Raw genomic sequence first — 21,933 nt, 5'->3', positions numbered from 1 at the left:
CTCCCGGGGGACAGCACCAACACCAGCACCTCTGCTCCCTAGTTGACTCAAGCCCCTGCCATCTAGCCCTACCACTAATTCAGCAGGTCCTGCTCTCACGTCCTCAGACTCCCAGCTCCAATTCAGCTGTTAATTTGCTTGATCTTGGGCTGATACTCCCTCTCAGCCCAGACTCACCTGCCTGAATTCATCCAATGCTGCTGCCTGAGACAAATCCTGAGGTAGATGTTCTTTCTTCGGGCTTTTCTTTCTGGGTTTTGTGGGTCAGATTTCTTTTAAGAGGTTTGTTTAATGTGTTAGATGGGGAAAGATCAGGAGACTTTAGAACTGTGCCTGTCTTCTCTCCGCCATCTTGACCGGAAGTGACTTCCAAACTTTCAACCAAAACTATTTTCTGGAATCTTGTGACTTTATTCAATTCTCATCCTTCTTGATGCTTTCCTCTTTCTAGATTTTTATGACACTGTCCTCTCCCAGTTTTCTTCATACTTGTATTATCTCTCAGTTTCCTTTACTGGATCTTCACTCAAATCATGCCTATTAACTGTGGCTGGTTTCAATGGGCTCTTCTAGCATTTCTTTCTCCTCTGAATTATTTCACTTTGTAATCTCAACACTTTCCATGGTTTCAACTGTCCTCTTTAAGTAAATGATTCTCTCTCTCTCTCTCTCTCTCTCTCTCTCTCTCTTGCCCTCTAGCCTTACATCTCCAACTGCTTATTAGATGTTTTGAATTGGATGTCTCATAGATATCTTAAATTCAAATTGTCTAAAACTGAACCTACTATCTTTTCCCAAACCCACTATTAAGGAAGGAATCATCTTCCTCCTTCCTCCCAATCATTTGTTCTCTTAAACTACGTTTCTCATTCTCATCTTTCAAATCTAATTTATTGCTAAACTTTTCTAATTTTGTCATCATGGGGAGACAGAGGCAAGATGGCGACAAGAAAAGATTGCGTCTCAGGCGCTCTCTGATAAAACTCATAAACTAAGGACTCTAACTAAACTTTCGGGAAAAAGAACCCACAGAGGGACCCAGAGAGGCAATTCTCCTACTCAAGGTAACCTGGAAAAGAGCAGAAAGGCTCTGCTCCCTGGGGTTGGAGGGGTGGCCTGCCAGAGGGGTGGCCTGCCAGAGCGAAAGAACTTCAGCCTACTGGAGGCAGCCCGAGGCTGCCAAAAGCCAAGGCTCACAGCAGTGGAGGAATCTCCAGAGCTACACCCCAGGGAGCATTGGGCACAAAGTGGGGGAACAGCAGGGAGACTTCTGCCAGAGTGAGCACGTGAAACCCAGCCTTCAGGGCATACAGTGAGAAACATGGTCTTTCAGCAGCCCAGAACCAGGAACTGAAGCATGCGGAGTTGGTAAGCAGGAGCCCCCAGGGCATGAGCCTATTGAACTCAGGGAGAGGAGTAAAGAGAGAGAGACTGTGGGGCTCTGTCCTCTGCCCCAGGAACAGGACTTTGGGGCTCTGACCACATTCAGATCCTGATTGCAGTCTAGGCCGGCCCATAGAACAGCAGGGCCCCCTCCACCTCAGCCCTGTGGCAGAGCAGGGGGCACATATAGTCATTCACAGACCAGGAGAGAGAGGACAGAGCCTCACACACTGCGACTCTTGTGGGAATGTCCCAAAAGCTCAAGAAGCACCCCAAAACCAGGCTCAGGCTGGGAAAATGAGCAAGCAGAGAAACAAGAGGAAGACCATTGAGAAATATTTTGCATATGAGCCCAAGAAGGATCAAAATACTCAATCTGAAGATGAGGAAGCACAGGCTCCTGCATCTAAAGACTTCAAGAAAAACAGAAATTGGGCTCAGTCTATGACAGAGCTCAAAAAAGACTTTGAAAATCAAATGGGGTAGTTAGAAGAAAAACTGAGAAAAGAAAGGAGAGAGATGCAGGAAAAACATGAAAATGAATTCAGCAACCTAGTCAAGGAAATTCAAAAAAATGCTGAAGAAAATAGCATGCTAAAAACCAGCTTAGGTCAAATGGATAAAACAGTTCAAAAAGTTATGGACAAGAATGCTTTAAAAAGCAAAATTGGCCAGATGGAAAAAGAGATATGAAAACTCTCTGAGAAGAACAAATCCTTCAGACAAATAATACAATTCAGGGAGATTGATGAATTTACTAGAAATCAGGAATCAATACTTCAAAACAAAAAAAAAATGAAAAATTAGAAGGAAATGTGAAATATCTCATTGAAAACACAACTGATATGGAAAACAGACTTAGAAAAGATAATTTAAAAATTATTGGAATACCTGAAAGTCATGATCAGGAAAAGAGCCTTGACATTATTTTCAAAGAATTACTACAGGAAAATTGCCCTGATATTCTAGAAGCAGAGGGCAAAATAGAAATGGAGAGAGTCCTCCAAGCCCCCTGAGAAAGAGATCCCAAAAAACTAACCCCTAGGAATATTATAACCAGGTTCCAGAACTCCCAAGTCGAAGAGAAAATATTGCAAGCAGCCAGAAGGACACAGTTCAAATATCGTGGAGCTGCAGTCACGATCACACAGGACTTAGCAGCAACTACATTGGAAGCTCGTAGGGCTTGGAATATAAGACACCAGAAGGCAAAAGAGCTTAGAATGCAACAGAGAATCAACTATCCAGCAAGGGTGAATGTCCTCTTCCAGGGAAAAAGATGGACTTTCAATGAACCAGGGGAATTTCAAATGTTCCTGTTGGAATGGCCAGAGTTGAACAGAAGGTTTCATCATCAGATACAGTACTCAGGTGAAGCATAGAGATTGGATGAGAAGGGGAAAATATGAGGAACTTAATGAGGATGAACTGCATGTATTCCTGTATAGAAAAATGACATTGATAATACTCATATGAACCTTCTCAGTTAATAGAGCCTGTAGAGGGAGCTTTTATAGTTGAAGCACAGGAGAAAGTGGAATTCAGAGATAAAACATGGTATAAAAATGGAGTCAATAGAGAAAAAGGGAAATGTAAGGGGAGAAAGAAAAAGGAGAGGGGGAACAGGCCAAGATATTTCATAGAATAAGATTTTTCTTTATTATAATGAGATATTGCAATGATATGGAAGGGGGGAAGGCAAGGGGGAATGAAGGAATCTTTGCTCTCATCAGAGGTGGCTAGGAGAGGAAACAGAACATATACTTAATGGGGTATAGACATCTGGAGTAAGAAGGCGGGGCAGGGGGAAGGGCTGGATGAGTCATGGAGGAGAGGATGGACCATGGGGGAGAGTGGTCAGATATAACACATTTTGTTTTTACTTCTTGTAAGGGGCTGGGATTGGATGGCCTGTCCTGGACCATAAGGCCAGGTGGATGCTAGGCCTAAGGGGTGGTATAGGGGCTCAAGGCCTCTTGGCCCCAGAGCCAGGGGTCTGTCTGCTGTGCCACTCAACTACCTTAGAGCAGAGTCAGAGTGAAAGCAGAATGAAAATATAGTACACGGTAGTGGAGAAATATGAAAGGAGGGAGTTGCGATCAACAATGGCAAAGGTGGTAAAATATGGAAGTAACTTTGTGATGGACTTATCATAAAGAATGTAATCCACCCGCAACAGAGTTGTTGGTGTTGGAACAAAGACTCAAATATATTTATTATTATTATTATTTTGGAGGGGGTGTGCAGGGTGGCCTGCCTGGGGCCACATAGCAGGGTGATTGTTGGGTGTCTGAGGCTGGATTTGGATCCAGGTGCTCCTGGCTCAAGGGTCAATGCACTGTCTGCCACCCAGCCACCCCTACTATTATTACTATTTTATTTTATTTTCTGTCTTTTTTTTTTTCCTTTTTCTTTTTGGTTTTTGCAGGGCAGTGGGGTTCGGGTGGCTTGCATGTCACAAAGCTGGGTGATTGTTGGATGTACAGGGCTGCATGTGGGCTTGGGTGCTCATGGCTCCAGGGCTGGTGCTCCATCCATTGCACCACCTGGCAATACCTGCAATTATTACTATTTTTTTTAATTTTAATTTTTTTCTGTCCCCTTTACTTTATCGCTCAAACAAGTCTATGTTTATGGGGGGAGGGGTATTTCATTTACTCTTAAACAAGCATATTTTATTAATAAAAGAAACATTATTTGTACAAAATGAGAATAAATATTAAATAAAATAAAAAAATAAATTAAAAATAATTTTGTCATCATGACATCTTTTATACATGACCCCCTTCTCTCCCCTGACATGCTACCATGCTATTGCAGGTCCTGCACAATTGCAGTAGACTTCCTTTGGTCTGTCTGTCCTCCATTAAACTGTTAAAGTAATCTTCATAAAACAGAATTCTAAACACAATAGCCTTCTACACAATAAATTCCACTCACCTCCATGATAAAATATATATTCCTATTTTTGGCATTCAAGGTCCTTCATAACTTGTCTCTCTCCTTCCTAAAATTTATTACCTGTACCCCATCCCCTCTTCTCATACTCAATAATACAGTGACCTTTAGTAGCACATCCAATCCATCTCCAGACTCTTGGCATTTTCACTGCCTATCTCCCAAGACCGAAATGATCACCCTCTTCATCTCTACTTTCTTCCATCCATGTCTTTCTTCAAATCCCAGCTAAATCACAAGCCTTCCCCAGTCTTTTAAAATTTTAATTTATCTGAAGCATCAATTGATTATTTCCAATTTGTCCTGGATAGAGTTATTTTTACATGCTTGTTTGTGTGCTGTCTCCCACATTAGATTGTGAACTCCTTGAGAGGACCTTTTGGCCTTCTCTTTATTCCCCGTGCTTATCTCAGTATTTCACTATTATTAGTACTTTTTGCTTGAATGATTAATTTACAGTATTTTAGAGTTTACAGGTGTTTCCTGGAATTTCATCAATTTCATACTTGAACAGCAATATCTTCTACAGGAACACAAATTTAGCTTACCATATTTTAGAAAATTACTAGGTATGAAATCAAAGGAGGCGGTCAACATTTCCTGAGTGACCGTTGAGTGCATGGTGCTACACTGCCAGAAAAATTGTCAGTCTTTTTATTCTTATTAATAGTATATACGATAATGGGTCCATTTTATTTATTGATTTTTCTTTTTCTTTTTTAATTGATAATTTATTTTATTTTTCTAATTATATGTTATGGAATTATTAAACATTCATCCATATGCAGATGCATACTTTTAATTTACACAATTTTCTTACACACTCCCTTCCCACCCTCTTCCCTTCAGTGAGGAACAGTCTGATGAATGTTGTACATACACATTTATGTTTAACATGTTTACAGATTACCATATTTCCCCTGTATAAGGTACACCCTTTTACAAAAAATTTGGCATCTAAAAACTAAGAGCATCTTATGCTGTGGTTGTAGATGTTTTTCCTTGCATTTCTCACTTTTTGTGCTTTGTGTGTACATTGTTGTAGTTTTTTTACTTGCATTTCCAGCTTTTTCAAGCTTGTCTTTGTGCTCATTGTTTCACATTTGTTACCAGTATATTGGGTTATGTTTTGCCACATTCTGCTGAGAAATGGCTCGGAAAAGATTTTTTATATATAGTGCTGAATTCAAGTTAAAAATGATTCAGTTTTCAACTTCAGACCCAGATGGTGGAGAGAAGCCAGGTACTATTTTAAGCTCTTCTGGCTTTCCCTCATAAGTCACATGAACCAAACTAATTAAAAGAATTTGAATGCATAGAACTCAGAGAAAAACACAAGAGAAGAACATCTGCCAACAAGGTTTGTCTCATGAGAACATGGGTGAGTGGGGCAGAGAGCAGAGACTCAGGGCAGGGGGTATAGGGTGAAGCTTGGGGACTAATCTTAGAACAGCAATGGAAACTTATGTTGTGAGGCAGGGAAAGCACCAGTGGGGAAATGTTTACTGTGTGGAGTGGGAGAGCTTCAGTATGGTGTGACTAGACATCATCTATCCAGTCAATTCACCTGGTCTAGAAGACCAGAACCACAAGCCCCCATGTTTTCAGTAGAGTCCCCATATTTCCAGTTGAGTCACCTTCTCCCCATCCCTTTGGGAGGAAGTGACTCTTCGAAGAGCAAGCACAGTGAGAATCCCCTACCACCACCCCAGGTTCAATTGTGGGCAGCAGATCTCCCTCAGTGTTGAGTGTTGATTAAGGAGATTAACCATATAGCCCGAGGGCACAGCACACCTAGATTCTACTGCCCCAATCCCACCAGGATTTGGGAATGGGACACAAATCAAGATCAAAGACACTCCAGAGAAACTGTATAGCGCTCCCTATTGACCAGCCCACTTAGAACTGCTATGCCCAGTGAGTCCAGCCTCTAAGGATTTCAACACCAAATGTCTGTAACTAGCCCCTCCCCAATACAAGATCCTAGGAAAATGGAAAAGGGTCAGGGAAAGCTGGGTCCATTGAATGTCGACATGAAGACAAGGATCCTAACTCAGAGAGAACTAGAGCTCCAGAAGAGAATATAAATTTGTCTCTAGCCCAGGAAAAACTTCTTAGAAAAGATCATTAAGAAATCTAAAAATCAATTGGAAATTTGGGGCAAAGAAACACAAGAGAAAATTAATTCTTTGCAAGAGAAAATTATCATCTTGCAAAAAGAAAACAAAAGTACAATTGGGCAAGAGCAAAAAGAATCTCAAAACTACAATTGGACAAATGGAAAAGTCCCTCAAAAATAGAATCGACCAATTGGAAAAGGAGTTGTAAAAGATAAATAAAAAAAAATCTTCTCTTAAAAAAGGATTGGAATATGTGAAAACTCCTGAATTCATGAGACAGCAAGAATTTGTTAAACGACTAAAAAACTGAAAAAATAGAATTAAATTAAAATACCTCATCAGCAAAACAACTGACCTGAAGAATAGATCTGGAAGGGACAATTTAAGAATCATTGGGCTTCCTGAAAACACTGAGGAGAAAAAATTCTGGATGACCTACTTTAGGATATAGTGAAGGGTAATTGCCCTGATATCATGGAACCAGAGGTCAAAATGGTTATTGAATGCATATATCAGGGGTGGCTAGGTGGCGTAGTGGATAAAGCACCGGCCTTGGAGTTAGGAATACCTGGGTTCAAATCCCGTCTCGGATATTTAATAATTACCTAGCTATGTGGCCTCGGGCAAGCCACTTAACCCCATTTTCCTTGCAAAAAAAAAAGACCTAAAAAAAAATAAAAAGGAATATATCGACCTCTTCCTGAAAGGGATCCCAAAATGAAAAACATAAGAAATATTGTGACCAAACCCCAGAACTATTAGATTAAAAAAAAATCCTGCAAGCAGCCAGAAAGAAATGACTTAATTACCACGGTACCACAGGAAGGATTACACAAGACCTGGCTTCATCCACATTAAGGGATTGAAGATCCTAGAATATGATATTCTGAAGAACAAGGAAGCTTGGAATACAGGCAAGATTTCACTATCCAACAAAAGTGAGCCTTCTCATCCAGGGAAAAGATGGCCATTTAATGAAATAGGAGACTTCTTTTTTCTGATAAAAATACCAGGTCTAAATAGAAAATTTGGACTTCAAACAGGAGACTCAAGACAAACATGAAAAGGTAAAAAATGGAAAAGAAAAAAAAACTATTATTCAATAAGAGAAAAGGCTATATCCCCACCTAGGAGAAAGATTCTCAGAACTCTTGAGAATTGTAACTGTATTAGAAAGAATAAACTGCCTGAAGTAATGGACAATTATGACTTGTCTGTGACTGATAGAATGAATTAAAAATGATATTTCCTTAAAAATCAGGGAGGGGCTGTAAAGAAAAGGGAGGATGAAGGAGAATGAATGAGCTGAATTGTATCACATGAAGAGGTACAAAAGGCCTATTGCAGTAGAAGGGAAGGAAAGGAGAAGGTGAGAACCATCTGAATTTTACTCTCATCCAATCTGGCTAAAAGAAGGATTGACACACACAGACTCAGTTAAGTTTAGAAAATTATTTTACCTTTCCAGTATTAAGAGTTGAAAGGGAGGGGGAGAAAAGAGGAACTGGCAGAAGGAAGAGAAGGAAGATGGGGCAAAGGGAAAGGGGAGAAAAAGGAGAGGAAGTTTGAATTTAAAGGGCCAAACACTGAAGGAAGTGGTATTCAGAAGCAAAATATTGTGACATAGGGATAATGTGAAAAAAGGGGAAACTACAAAGAGAAAATAGCATGGAAGGTAATAAAGAGTTAGTGATTATAACTTTGAATGTGAATGGGATGAACTCTCCCATAAAACATAGGCAGATAACAGAATGGATATAAAATCAGAATTCTAAAATATGCTGCTTACAAGAAACTCATTTGAAACAGATATAAATACAGAGTAAAGGTAAAAGGTTGTAGTAGAGTATATTATGGTTGAACTGAAGTGAAAAAGGCAGGGGTAGGAAGCCTTATCTCAGACAAAGCAGCTTCAAAAATAAATATCTTTAAAAGAGATAAAGAAGGAAACTAGATTCTCTTAAAAGGTACCATAGACAATGAAGTAATTTCAATACTAAATATTTATGCAGCAAGTGGTATAACATTCAAATTCTCAGAGGAGGATTTGAAGGAGTTTCAGGTAGACATGGACAAAAAAAATTTTACTGGTGGGAGACTTCAACCTTCCTGTCCCAAAATTAGATAAATCTAACCATAAAATAGGTTAGATTCAAGAAGGAAGGTTAGGAGGTAAAAAGAATGTTAGAAAACCTAGACATGATATACTTTTGTAGAAAACTGAATGGGGATAGAAATAAATATGCTTTATTTCTGCAGTACATGACACCTATGCAAAACTTGACCATTGCTAGGGCCTAACACCTCATAATCAATTATGTGAAAGACAATAATGCAATAAAAATCACAATAATGGGCCATGGAGAGGTAGACCTAAAACTAATTGGAAAGTAAATAACCTCATTTTAAAGAATGAGTGGATCAAACAACAAATTAGAGATTGAATTAATGATTTCATCTAGTCAATGACAATAACTAGATAATATATCAAAACTTATGGGAAATAGCAAAAGCAGTTATTATGGCATTTTTATATCTATAAATGTTTATATGAATAAAATAGGTAAAAATGAAACCAACTAATTAATCATACAACTAAAAAATTAGGGAAAGAATTAATTGAAAACCTCCAATTAAATACTAAATTATGGCACCATATATTTTTGTGAATATTCATCCATTTAAAAAAAATCAAAACAAGCCATTCTCTAATTGACAAATGGTGAAAGGATATGCAAAGGCAGTTTGCAGATGAGGATGGTTCCACATGAGGCAAGAAGAATTGCTGATGAAAAGGAAATTACTGATTTCAAAGGAGGACACAATTGGTGCTACAGTTGATGAAACAAAATGGACTAAGCATGTGTACACATACCAGATTTACCCAAAAGTTGCCTAAAATCTTTGAGCAGAAGGTTCTTTAATTTCATGATGAATAAAACAAGAGTTCAATAACTTTATATTAAACTTTTTTTATTTTGAGCCTTAAAATTAAGGTGCTTCTTAAACATGGTTATATACAGTAGTCATTTTGTGTATGAAGAATTAGGATTAAGGGAAAAGAAAGAAATCCAAGAGATATGAATGAAATACATAAGAGATATGTTTAAAAAGTTAGTGTAGTGTTCATTTAGATTATGAAGGGTTTTGTTTATGTTTTGTTTGTTTTTCTTCTTCTAGATGAGGATAGCAATGTTTATAGCTGGTCATCCAAGGTTGTCCAAGCTCTCTGAACTTCTGAGAGGAGCTAGGATGATCAACTCACAATATTGCTCCTAATGTGAATTGTGCTCTTTAGATTCTGCTCCCTTCACTCAGCATCAATTCCTGTAATTCAATCCATGTTTCTTCACAGTCTGCCATTCATGGTTTCTTATTGCACAATAGTATTCCATAACATTCATATACCATAACTTGTTCTGCCATTCCCCAAGTAGTAAGTGTCCCTCAATTTCCAATTCTTTGCCAAGAGCAAAAAATGAACTGCTATCAATATGTTGGAACATGTGTGGCCTTTCCCATTTTTTATGATTTCTTCTGGATATTGACCTAGTATTGAAATTGCTGGGTCAGAGTATGATCAGTTTTATTGCTCTTTGAGCATAGCTCCATATTTTTCTCCAGAATGTTTGTATCAGTTCACAACTCCACCAATGTATGAATGCCCAATCTTTCCACAGCCTCTCCAATAAATGATCAACATTTCTCTTTTTGTCATCTTAATGTGATAGATGTGAGGTGAATACCTCATTGTTGTTTTAATTTGCATTGCTCTAATCAGAAATGAATTGGTGCATTTCTTATATGATTATATATATATATATAGCTTTAATTTTCTCATTTGAATAACTGTTCATATCATTTGGCAATTCATCAATTGGGAAATGACTTGTAACTCATAAATTTGAAGCAAGTCTCTGTATATTTTAGAAATTAGACCTTTATCAGAACCTGTAGCTGTGAAAATTGTTTCCCAGATTTTTGTTTTCCTTCTAACTTTTAAAGCATTTGTTTTATTAGCTCAAAAACTTTTTAATTTAATATAGCCAAAATAATCCATTTCTTAAATTTAATACATACCCTATTCTTGTTTGGTCATAAATTACTCATCTTCTGAGCTCTGGCAGATAGTATATATTTCTTGATCTTGGTCTATGGTATTGTATTTTATGTCTAAATCCTGTACCCAGTTTGACCTTATTTCTGTATAGGTTATAAGATTTATTCCATATTATTTTCCACTTTTCCCAATCATTTTTGTTTATTCAAGAATTCTTATTCCAGAAGCTGGCTTGTATTTGTCAAATAGCAGATCACTGTAGTTAGTTACTACTGTTTCCTTTGAATTTACTCTAATTCATTGATCCATTACTCTATTAACGAGTACCAGGCAGTTTTGATGACTGACATTTATAATATAGTTTTAGATCAGGTAGAGCTAGGATACCTTCCTTTACATATTTTTCTTCAGTTTCCTTTATATTTTTGACCTTTTTTGCTTCAGATTATTTTGTCATTATATATTTTTTTGGTTCAGTAAAATAGTTATTTGGTAGGTTGGTTGCTATGGAACTGAATGAGTAATTTAATTTGGGTAGTATTGTCATTTTTATTATATTAGCTTGACTTAACCATGAACAAATGAAATTTTTCCAATTATTTAAATTTGAATTCATGTTAGAAGTGCTTTGTAATTGTTTTTGTACAGTTTTTGAGTTTGCCTTAGTAGATAGATTCCCAAATATTAATGTTTCCTGCATATACATTAAAAGGAATTTCTCTATCTCTGGCTCTTGGGCTATGTTGTTCATATATATATATATATATATATATATATATATATATATATATATATATATATATATACTGATGAATTATGTGGGTTTATTTTATATCTTGTTACTTTGCTGAAGTTGTTAGTAGTTTTTTTAATTGAATTCCTTGGCTTCTTTAAGTATACCATCATATAGTCTGAAAAGAGTGAAAACTTTGCTTCTTCATTGCAAATTCTGATTCTTCAATTTCTTTTTCTTCTCTTATTTTAAAGCTAATAATTCTAATATTATATTTAATAGTAATGGTGATAATGAAGCCCTCTAATTTCATTCCTGATCTTATTGGAAATACTTATAGTTTATCATTATTACATATAATATTTGTTGATAGTTTTAGGTAGATACTGTTTATTATTTTAAAGGAAAATCCATTTATTCCTATACATTCTCATGTTTTTAAAAGGAATGGATGTTGTATTTTACCAAAGGTTTTTTCAGCATCAATTGAGATAATCTTATATTTTCTATTGATTTTGTTATTGATATCTTTCAATTATGTTGAATGTTTTCCTAATATTGAACCATCCTTGCCTACCTGGTATAAATCCTACTTGTTCATAGTTTATTAACCTAGTAATACCTTGCTGTAGCCTCATTGCTAAAACTTTATTTAAGATTTTTTGCATCAATATTCATTAGGGAAATTGGTCTGTAATTGTTTCTGACACCATATTGGTGTCATAAAAGGAATTTGGTAAAACTATTTTTTTAAAATAGTTTGTGTAGAATAGGAATTAATTCTTCTTTTTAAGGTTTTTGCAAGGCAAATGGGGTTAAGTGGCTTGCCCAAGGCTACACATCTAGGTAATTAAGTGTCTGAAACAGGAATTGAACCCAGGTACTCCTGACTCCAGGGCTGGTGCTTTATCCACTATGCCACCTAGCTGCCCCTAGAATAGGAATTAATTCTTCCTTTAATGTTTGGTAGAATTCACTTGTAAATTCATCTGGAACTGGAGATTTTTTCTTAAGGAATTTATTGATATTTTCTTAAATTTATTTTTTCTGTAATAGCATTATTTCATATTTTATTTCTCCTGTTAATCTAAGTATTTTGTAATTTTGTAAAATTCATCCATTTCACTCACTTTATCAAATTTATTGGCATGTAGTTTGGCCAAATAGTTCCAAATTAACTTTTTAATACCCTTCTCATTGGTGATTAGTTCACTCTTCTCGGTTTTAATTATTTGGTTATTTTATTACTATTATTATTTTATTACTCTTTCATTTTTTAAAATCTGATTAGCCAAAAGTTTATCTATCTATTAGGTTTTTTTTAGGGGTTTTTTTTTGCAAGGCAAACGGGGTTAAGTGGCTTGCCCAAGGCCACACAGCTAGGTAATTATTAAGTGTCTGAGGCCGGATTTGAACCCAGGTACTCCTGACTCCAGGGCTGGTGCAGTACTTTATTCACTACGCCACCTAGCCGCCCCATCTATTAGTTTTTTTAAAAAAAATCAACTCCTAGCTTGTTTTTAGTTCAGTGGTTTCCTTGCTTTCAATTCTTACTTGATTTTTAGAATTTCTAATTTGGTATTTAATTGGAGATTTTAAATTTGTTCTTTTTATACATTTTTAAGTTGTATATACAATTCATTGATCTCATCTTTCCCTATTTTAATTATATAAGAATTTGGGAGATATAAAATTTCCCCTCAAAATTGCCTTGGTTGCCTTTAGTATGATTTCTCATTGTTATCATTTTCTTGGATGTAATTATCTCTATGATTAGTTGTTTGATCCACTTATTGTTTAAAATTATATATTTTTAATTTCCAATTAATTTTTAGTTTATCTTACCATGATCCTTTATTAAATACAATTTTATTGCATCATGCTCTGAGAAGTATGCATTTACTTTTTCTGCTTTTCTACATTGGATGATAAGGTTTTTTTGTGTCTTAGTACATGATCAGTTTTGCCATATACTGGAGAGGAACAAAGGTATATTTTTTCTATCCTTGTTTAATTTTCTCCAGAGATGTGTCATATCTAAGTTTTCTCAGATTTTATTCACTTTTTTTAACTTCCTTCTTTTTTTATTTTATGGTTAGATTTATCTAGTTCTGAGAGAAGGAGATGGAGGCCCCCCCATTGTTAAATTTTGCTGTCTATGTCTCCTTATACTGTATATCCCAAATATGACTCACCTTAATTTTGGTGCCCAAAATTTGAAAAAAAAAGTATATTACGTAAAATTCTTAAACTCAAGTTTTATTCATAATGAATTTCAAGAACCTTCTGCTCGTAACTTTCATGCATCTTTTGGGCAAGTCTGGTGCATGTACACATGCTTAATCCATTCTATTTCATAAACCTGAAATTCTGTCTTCCTTTGAAATCAGTAACTGCTTTTTCATTAGCACTTCTTGCCTCATGTTGAAAACATCTTTGTGGACACAGGAATTCCAACTGCCCTTTGCTCTTCAATCCATATCTTCAATTCCCTCTCTAAATCTGGTCATTTTGCTGACTTGCCTCTCACAGCCTTCTTCTGCCATGGTGTTTTCAGTAGGGTTTCTTCTTTCTGTAGCTAGTCTCAGATTTGTTTCCTCAGTTCAGCAGAATAATTTTCATTCACTTTTGCAAACTGGATCATTTTTAACTTGAATTTAGCACTGTGAAAATTTATTCTGAGCCATTTCTGAGTAGAATGTGGCAAAATGTAATCTAATATACCAGTAATGAATGTGAAACAATGACTACAAAGATAACAAGAATCAAAAAAGTGGGAAATGCAAGTAAAAAAATATCTACAATCACTGTATAAGATGCTCCCAAGTTTTAGACCCCAAATTTTTCATAAAAGCATGCATCCTACATATCATAATTCTCTCAGTTTTTCCTCTAGTAATTTGGATGTTATACTACTAAGTGCATGTTTGATAATGATATTGATAATGACAATTGCATTTGATGCCTTTTTTGATGATGTAGTTTCCTTCTTTATTCCTTTTTAATGAGATTGATTTTTGCTTTTGCTTTATTTGAGATAAGGATCACTACCATTGATTTTTTTTACTTCAGATGAAGTATAATATATTTTGCTCCATCCTTTTACCTTTAGCCTGTGTGTATCTCTCTGATTCAGTAGTTTCTTGTAAACAACACATTGTAGGATTCTGTTTTAAATTCATTCTGCTATCCATTTCTGTTTTATGGGACAGTTCATCCCATTCACTTTTACATTTAGATTTATTAATTCTGTATTTCCTCCATGCTATCTTTCCCCATCTATACTGTTCTATTACCTTCCCTCTTATTCTTCCTCACCAAAGTTTTACTCCCTTTCCCTTTTTAACTTTTTTTAAAATTTTAAGCTTCTGTTTATTTTTCACTTATACCTTTGCTTTCTCTTTTATCAGAGCCCTTCTTCCCTTTTCTTTCCCTCCTACCCCCACTTCCCTATATAGTAGGACAGATTTTTTAAGTTTTTTGCAAGGCAAATGGGGTTAAGTGGCTTACCCAAGGCCACACAGCTAGTTAATTATTAAGTGTCTGAGGCTGGATTTGAACTCAGGTATTCCTGACTGCAGGTGTGATAGGTTTTTAAACCAAGTGGAAATGTATCTTATTCCCTCTCTATGCTAAATCTATAGAATACAATTTTCTCAGAATTCACACCCTACCTTCTGTCCTACTATAATGGGTCTTTGTTCCTCTTCACCTGGAATTATGTATCAAAAGAAGTATGATCAAGTACTACTAATCAAAGTGCCATCAATGGAAGGTTGCTTGATTACTTGATAAACTTAAAGAACTATCCATTAAAGTACAATCACAAGTTGATTGACTGCTTGCTTGATTGTTTTGTACATAGCATTGCTTCATAGTCACTAAGTTCTGTCCTTCTCTCTCTTTAGAAATACACATCAAAGTATAATCATTTTATACCTTATCCACTTTTCAATTATCCTCCAAGGACACACAATCCCCAAGAGTCAAAGCATCATGCAGTCAAATCATTTCATGAACCTTATGTAGCCCCCACAGCATACTCTTTCCCATATTTCCCCCACCCCCTTAAACTCTCCAACTATGCTATTTAAACCCTTGTTAGGGGTAGTAGGGATTAAGTCTCACCCCTCTAAGAAGGTTACCACTCTATGCCCCTAAAGTTTCTTAAGAATTAATTAATTAGAGTCTCTAAGTGCTCTGAAGGTATTTCTTAAGAACCTTACACTTAATTGTAAGGTATGGGAGATACTGACTCTGGATGATCTAGCACAAGATGTCCTTATAAGGGAAAGTGCTAAACTTTATGAAAAAAGAATGGATTTAATTAAGTCAAAAGGAAACTGCAGCACATAAATTTAGAGAAAATACCACAACTTTTCATCTGAGCTTTTTGTCTCAAACATAGTGAAGCAATCTTGTTCAATGAAAAGAAAAGAACCAACCATATTCATATCCATATCCTCTACATCTAATCTCTTCAATTATATTCAACCCTTTAACCATCCCAAAAGAAACGTAGTTCTTAAGACTTCTAAATGTCATATCTTCCCTTATAGGGTTATATACAATTTGATGTTCTTGGCCAATATTTGCTTTGGTTTTTTTCCCCTTCTCATTTACCTTTTTATGCATCTCTTGAGTCTTTCAGTTGGAAACTGAATTCTGTCTTCAATTCTGGTATTTTTATCAGAAAATTTGGGAAGTCCTCTAGTTTGTTGAACATCCATCTTTTCCCCTGACAGAATGTGCTGATTTTTGAAGGATTACATTTCTTGATTGTAATCCATGATCTTTTGACCTCAAATATATGATATTCTGGGTCCTCCAGTCCTTCAATGTTGAAGGCAATAAGTTGTCTGTAAGTCTGGTTGTGTTTCTTTGTGTTTAGATAGCTTCTTTTTTGCTCTTTGCAGTATTGTCTCCTTTATTTGAGAATTTTGGAATTTGGCTATGGTAGTCCTTGGAATTTTTATCCTGGAGTGGGTCCATTTTATACATTTACTTTTCCTCTCATTGTTATTCACATTTAAAGTCACAATGAATTTTTATCAACTAATGCAACTTTACAGACTTCAATCTAGGCAGAAACCCAAAGGTCCTCAATTCTTATCCCCTCATTTTCTAGATTAGTGAACTGATGGTCAGGTTGACTTAGTGATTTTCCCAGAATCACGACAGTCACTGATAAAATTGGCATTTAAATATGGCTTTCTAATTCTAAATTCATTTGCAGTTACATGTAGGTCTCAAGGATATTTGGATCTATTATGCTTGGATCTATTATGCTCAAGCCTCTAGTCTATTATTGCAGCTTAGTTGGAACTCAACAAGGTGGACTCCAGAGTTAACAAGTAGCCATTGAAGATTTCCATGCAGGTAAATGATTATATATGACTGTACTGGGTAGAACGAAAATTTGAGCATCTCAGAAGAGGATGTATTGGAGAAAGGAGAGAACAGAGAAGAAATGAATCAGAAATCTATTAAAATATATTTTAATATATATGTTACTGAAAATATTGGAATAGATGGGAATGTATGGGAGACATATTATAGAGAAAATAACACATACTGCCTAATTGTTGAAGGCAAGGGAAAAGGAATAGTCAGGGATAACTCAGGAAACATTTATTAACTCCTATATCAGAAGCATTATATTAATATCAGAGATATCAAAAGTTTTTACAAGGCATATTGCTTGCTGTCAGGGCACTTGTAAATTAATAGGGTTGCTGGGAGACACTGAAAGGTTGTGTGATTGTCTATGATAAGATAGTTAGTACTGTCCCATAGTAGAACTTAAACTCATCTTCCTGAATTTAAGATCAGTTGTCTACCCACTACAATAGGCTGCTAAGTTAATGATCAAAATATTGGACCATACATATAGTATACTTATGATATGTGTGTATATATATAATTAAATGTATACTATTTGATATATAAATATATAATTATATTTATTTTTTATTAAAGAAACATTAAATAAGTACTGGTATGGAAAAGTTTTTATGGAGAAGTTGCATTTGAGTCAGATTATAAAGAATCACTAAGAAAATCACAGGCAAATGAAGTATATGGAATATTTCAGATAGAGGACAGAGTGTAAGCAAAATCCAAGAGATAAGGAAAGGAAGGGTACTTTTATGAGAGTAGGACAGAGAGGGATATTCCCTTGTTTGAGAATAGAATACATGATGGCGAATAAGAGGAAATAAGGATGACGGTAAGAATGTAGACGTCTTTGTATACTAGTCAAGTAGGCTAGAACTTAACTTGCTAAAAAATACACTAAATGTAATAATATAAAATTACCTAAAATACATTCATCAGAAGGCTTCAAATGTTTTCATATTTCTGGAAGGTTTGCAAGTTCATTATGACATAGAAAACTAAAAATTTAAGAACTTTTCCATAATGACCTTGTGAAATAATGATTGTACTTGAAATATACTGGTTGTCTGCCTGTCTGACCATGAGAATATTATATGATTTTATTTTATTTCACATTTTCAAAAAAAAAATGGACAAATTAGATCAGATAAGTAAAGAGTAATTAAGGAATGGGGGAATTAATTAAAGTCCTGTATCATTCATTTTAATTGGTATATAGCTTAAACCAGTGCTATAAAGTTTCCAGATCAATCTTGGAACACATTAAACAAGATGGGGAAACAAGTCTAGTGACCTCTGCCTAGATAGTTCCTATACTAACTTAGGTAAAGAGTAAACTTTTTGACTTAATGTCTGTCTCCATTTCTCTGTATCTCTTTGTCTTTCTCTTTTTCCTAGTCTCTTTCTTTGTCTCTCTCCAATTCTCCCTCTCTGTCTCTGTCACACTGCTCAAAATGGGCTAAAGTTTATACTAAAGGAACTAAAAAACAGTAAATGGAAGTTAAAAATAAGCAAATTTAGAATTTTATGTAAGAAAAAGCTTTAGACAACATTACTACTTCTGAATGATATATGGGAGATTTCATTTCAAGCTTTGGACTTGATAACAAGCTAGCTACTGAAGTCCCTTCAGAATTTCAGCTTCCATTATTCTGATTCTGTTGATACTCATTCTCTTCCTGGCATTTCCTAAGACTTTGGGCTTTAAGCAGAATTCATGTTCATCAATGGAAAAGATTGTCAGTATTGACTTATGGAGACTATTTAGGGCAAGAAAACTTGGGCATTTTAAGATCCTTGTTGGCATTGCAACCAATTCCAAGACATCAAGGATCACTTATGAATAGATTTGAAGTTAACTGAATAAAATTAAAAAGACAGAAAAATGTTAGAACTATATTAGAAACTCATGACAGCTGCCTCATTGACTTTAGTTAATTAGTTAATTTAGTTAAATTAATACTGAAAATAGACTGACATATAGGTTTTTCAAAAGTATTCAATCTAGTTCTAAAGAAAAATTATATATTATACAAATACATGCAATATTTGGGAAACTTTGATTCTTTAATAATCTTGTTAAGGATAAAATTACCTTCAAATGAGTTCTAACTAGGGTGAGACAATGAGAGCTTTGCTACATGTTACTGAATTTAGAAAACATGGAGCAATCTTTTAAGCAACACGAAGAACATAGCTTAATACCTATTTAACAATATTAAGTTAAAATGGGAAGCTACCATATAGTGGCTTGGCATAAGTTTAGATACCTTGCATATGCTTTATACCTCTCAAATCTGCCCCTCCCCAACCTCTATAGCAGCATTCCAACAATATTATAGCATTTTTCTATCCATATGTAAGGTAGCATACCATTACCCACACAAATTCGAGCATGCTTTGTGTCTCTTTTTCTGGCTATAAAATTCCTACTTAGGATGTTAAAATATATTTTCTGGATTAAATCAAGAAGCATTGCTCAGCATATATGAAGGAGTGAATGTGTGTGCATTTTACTTAAGAGTAAATTTAGGGAGCACTGATATTACATAATATAAGCAATGAAAACTACTGGAAAACTTCTTTTGAAATGATAATTTTGCTATTTTATAATTATTTTTATTGTTATTTTAAACATTAAGATGAAGTAAAGGATTCAGTTCCTAGTAGAAATAAATCCTTTACCAAATGAAAAATGTTTTCTTAATGCCAAAATATCAGGTTGAGGACTTATGAGGGAAGTCCTTTCCTTAAAAGTAAAATGGACCAAATTATAACTTTTTTCTTATTTTAACAAATAGAAATTTACAAAATTCAATATATCTTCTAATGTCCTAGATCAAAGATATATATGTAAGTTGATCATATCTGGAAAATAATTTTCCTCAATGCAATACCATTGATTAAAGTATTAAAGTCAGAGATGATTTTACAACAGATGACCAAGATATTCATTATGAGTTGTTTTTATCAGGAGTGGCATTAGATTATGCATTCATCCTTTTCCAACTCTTCTCCATCTTTACATGTATATATATAGCGCTATTGGCTGGTATTTGGGATTGAACCCATAGTTATGGCATGGACCAAAATGTAAACACCAACAACACATCTATTCCCAAGTCTTGAAGTAATCCAATGAGGTATAGGGATGGCAATTTTTATTCTGGATTTTTTTCAGGGCAGATCCAGCATAGGTAGACTGCTTCTTTGAAATAGTTTTTAAATAATATAAAGACTCAGAAAGAAATATATCCCTCAGGCCTCAGTTAAAAAATATCAAGAAATAAAATGCTTGAATGAACAAAACAGAGAAATTGGTCTATTTCCTGAAGGACTTGGACTTGGATTCTCAAGCTAGTGTAGTACACAAATACAGTAAAGGGAAATTGGAGGCTTGTATTAAAATCCTGAAGTTGCTTTAAAAAAAAAGAAAATCCAATAACACCAGAATGAAGAAAAAGTTAACTTACTATTCCATACTAAACATTCATCCTTCTTTTATAATAAGGACTTGGATGGTCCAAAGCATATGTATTTCATTTCTTTTAATATATGGCAAGAACTTCTATGATTTTCTTGGCTATTTTTTGTTGTTTCTTGGTAGCAACATACATCTGACTTTTTGGTTCATCTTCATGGTAGAGTATTCCAACGATGTCAATTTGTATTGTACTAAGTATAAAAAGAGAAGTTAAGATTTTTATAATTCCTTTGTTGGAAAAATTTCCATCAAAGATATTAAATCCTTTGGTTAGTGTATAGTCAAAATAAAAAGATGACTCCAGTGTTATTTAAGTAAGTTATTATTCATCTCACAAAGGGAAAATTATATACAAATCCTTTAGTAAAAATATTTCCAAACTGCTTCTCTTCCTGAACACTAGTACCACAAAATTAATGGAGGTGGAAAATATGGAAGTTTTTTGTTAATTGGGTAAGGAGATCAAAGTAGATTGGAGTCAACTCAGACTGACTAGAGAGTACTGATTGTTAAATTATATAAGGAATGAAATTATATTAGGCACCTTCCTATAACAACTCTTCTGTATTTTGATATTTATGTGTGGTACTACAGGTTGGTGCTAGGGATTGAAATTGAGACCATTGCATTGAGCAAAGCAACCACACCAGCAACAAATCTATTACCATGACTTGAAGTAGTCCAATGAACCACAGAGATGTTTTTTTTTAAATTCTGGAATCTGTGTGTGACAGATGATGGACCATTAGAATTGGACTCTACAAGCAGGATTTGATTTATTGTTTGTTGATTAGGTAACCTTAAGAATATGATGAAGAAAATATTAATAATGCAGTCCTAATGCATTTTTCCTTTTTAGCAACAACTTGTTACAACACTCACCAGCATAAACCTGGAAGAGATTTCATCTTTCTTTAAGGGGTAGGAAGTAATAGTTATAGATTCTTTAAAAGCTTGAATTTGGGGCAGCTATGGCGCAGTGGATAGAACACCAGCCCTGGAGTCAGGAGTACCTGAGTTCAAATCTGACCTCAGACACTTAATAATTACCTAGCTGTGTGGCCTTGGGCAAACCAATTAACCCCATTGCCTTGAAAAAAAATAAAAGCTTGAATTTAGCACTGTAGCAAAAGTAACAATTTTTTTTAAATTGAATTCAGAGAAAGAAAGATGGAATAAAAGAAACAAAATAATCTTCAGTCACCATAGAGTGAGGCAAACATTTTCTCTCATTTTTTACTATATGTGTATCTAAATAAAAAATTCCTAATGATCAGTTATTGTGGAAAGTATCAACATAACATTATAGAATTTTTAAGTGTCCGCAATATTTTTTTGCAGGGGGTGGAGCCAAGGTGACAGTATGAAGGCAGGGATTCCTGGAAACTCATCCCCCTCCCCCCCCCAATCCCATCATCAAATTATGACTCTAGCCAAAATTTGGAGAGGCAGATCCCACAGAAAGACTGAGTGATACAATTTCCCAGTCCAAGACAACTTAGAAGTTCTGAAGGAAAGATCTGTTTCACTGGGATGGGGTGGGGTTGGAAAAAGCCACAGCCACAGCACAGCCGGGCTGGGGCCTAGATCCCTGGGGGCACCTAGGTCCTTGGCAAAAGGGAGAGGTTTCCAGACCTTCTGGCCCAGGAATCACCAGGAACAGCTTGAAGGAGTGGTGAGAGAACTCGAGAGTGAGAGTGGAGGGAGCTTCAACCTCAGAGCAGCCCTGAGGTGAGAACTTGCAGTGGAAATTGAGGAAGCTAGCCTGCACCTCCAGAGCATAGTCCACCAATGGTAC

This window comes from Macrotis lagotis, chromosome 1 (assembly GCF_037893015.1).
Source record: "Macrotis lagotis isolate mMagLag1 chromosome 1, bilby.v1.9.chrom.fasta, whole genome shotgun sequence".
Taxonomy (NCBI): domain Eukaryota; kingdom Metazoa; phylum Chordata; class Mammalia; order Peramelemorphia; family Peramelidae; genus Macrotis; species Macrotis lagotis.
The sequence above is the reverse complement of the archived record's forward strand: the minus strand, read 5'-3'. Positions refer to the sequence as shown.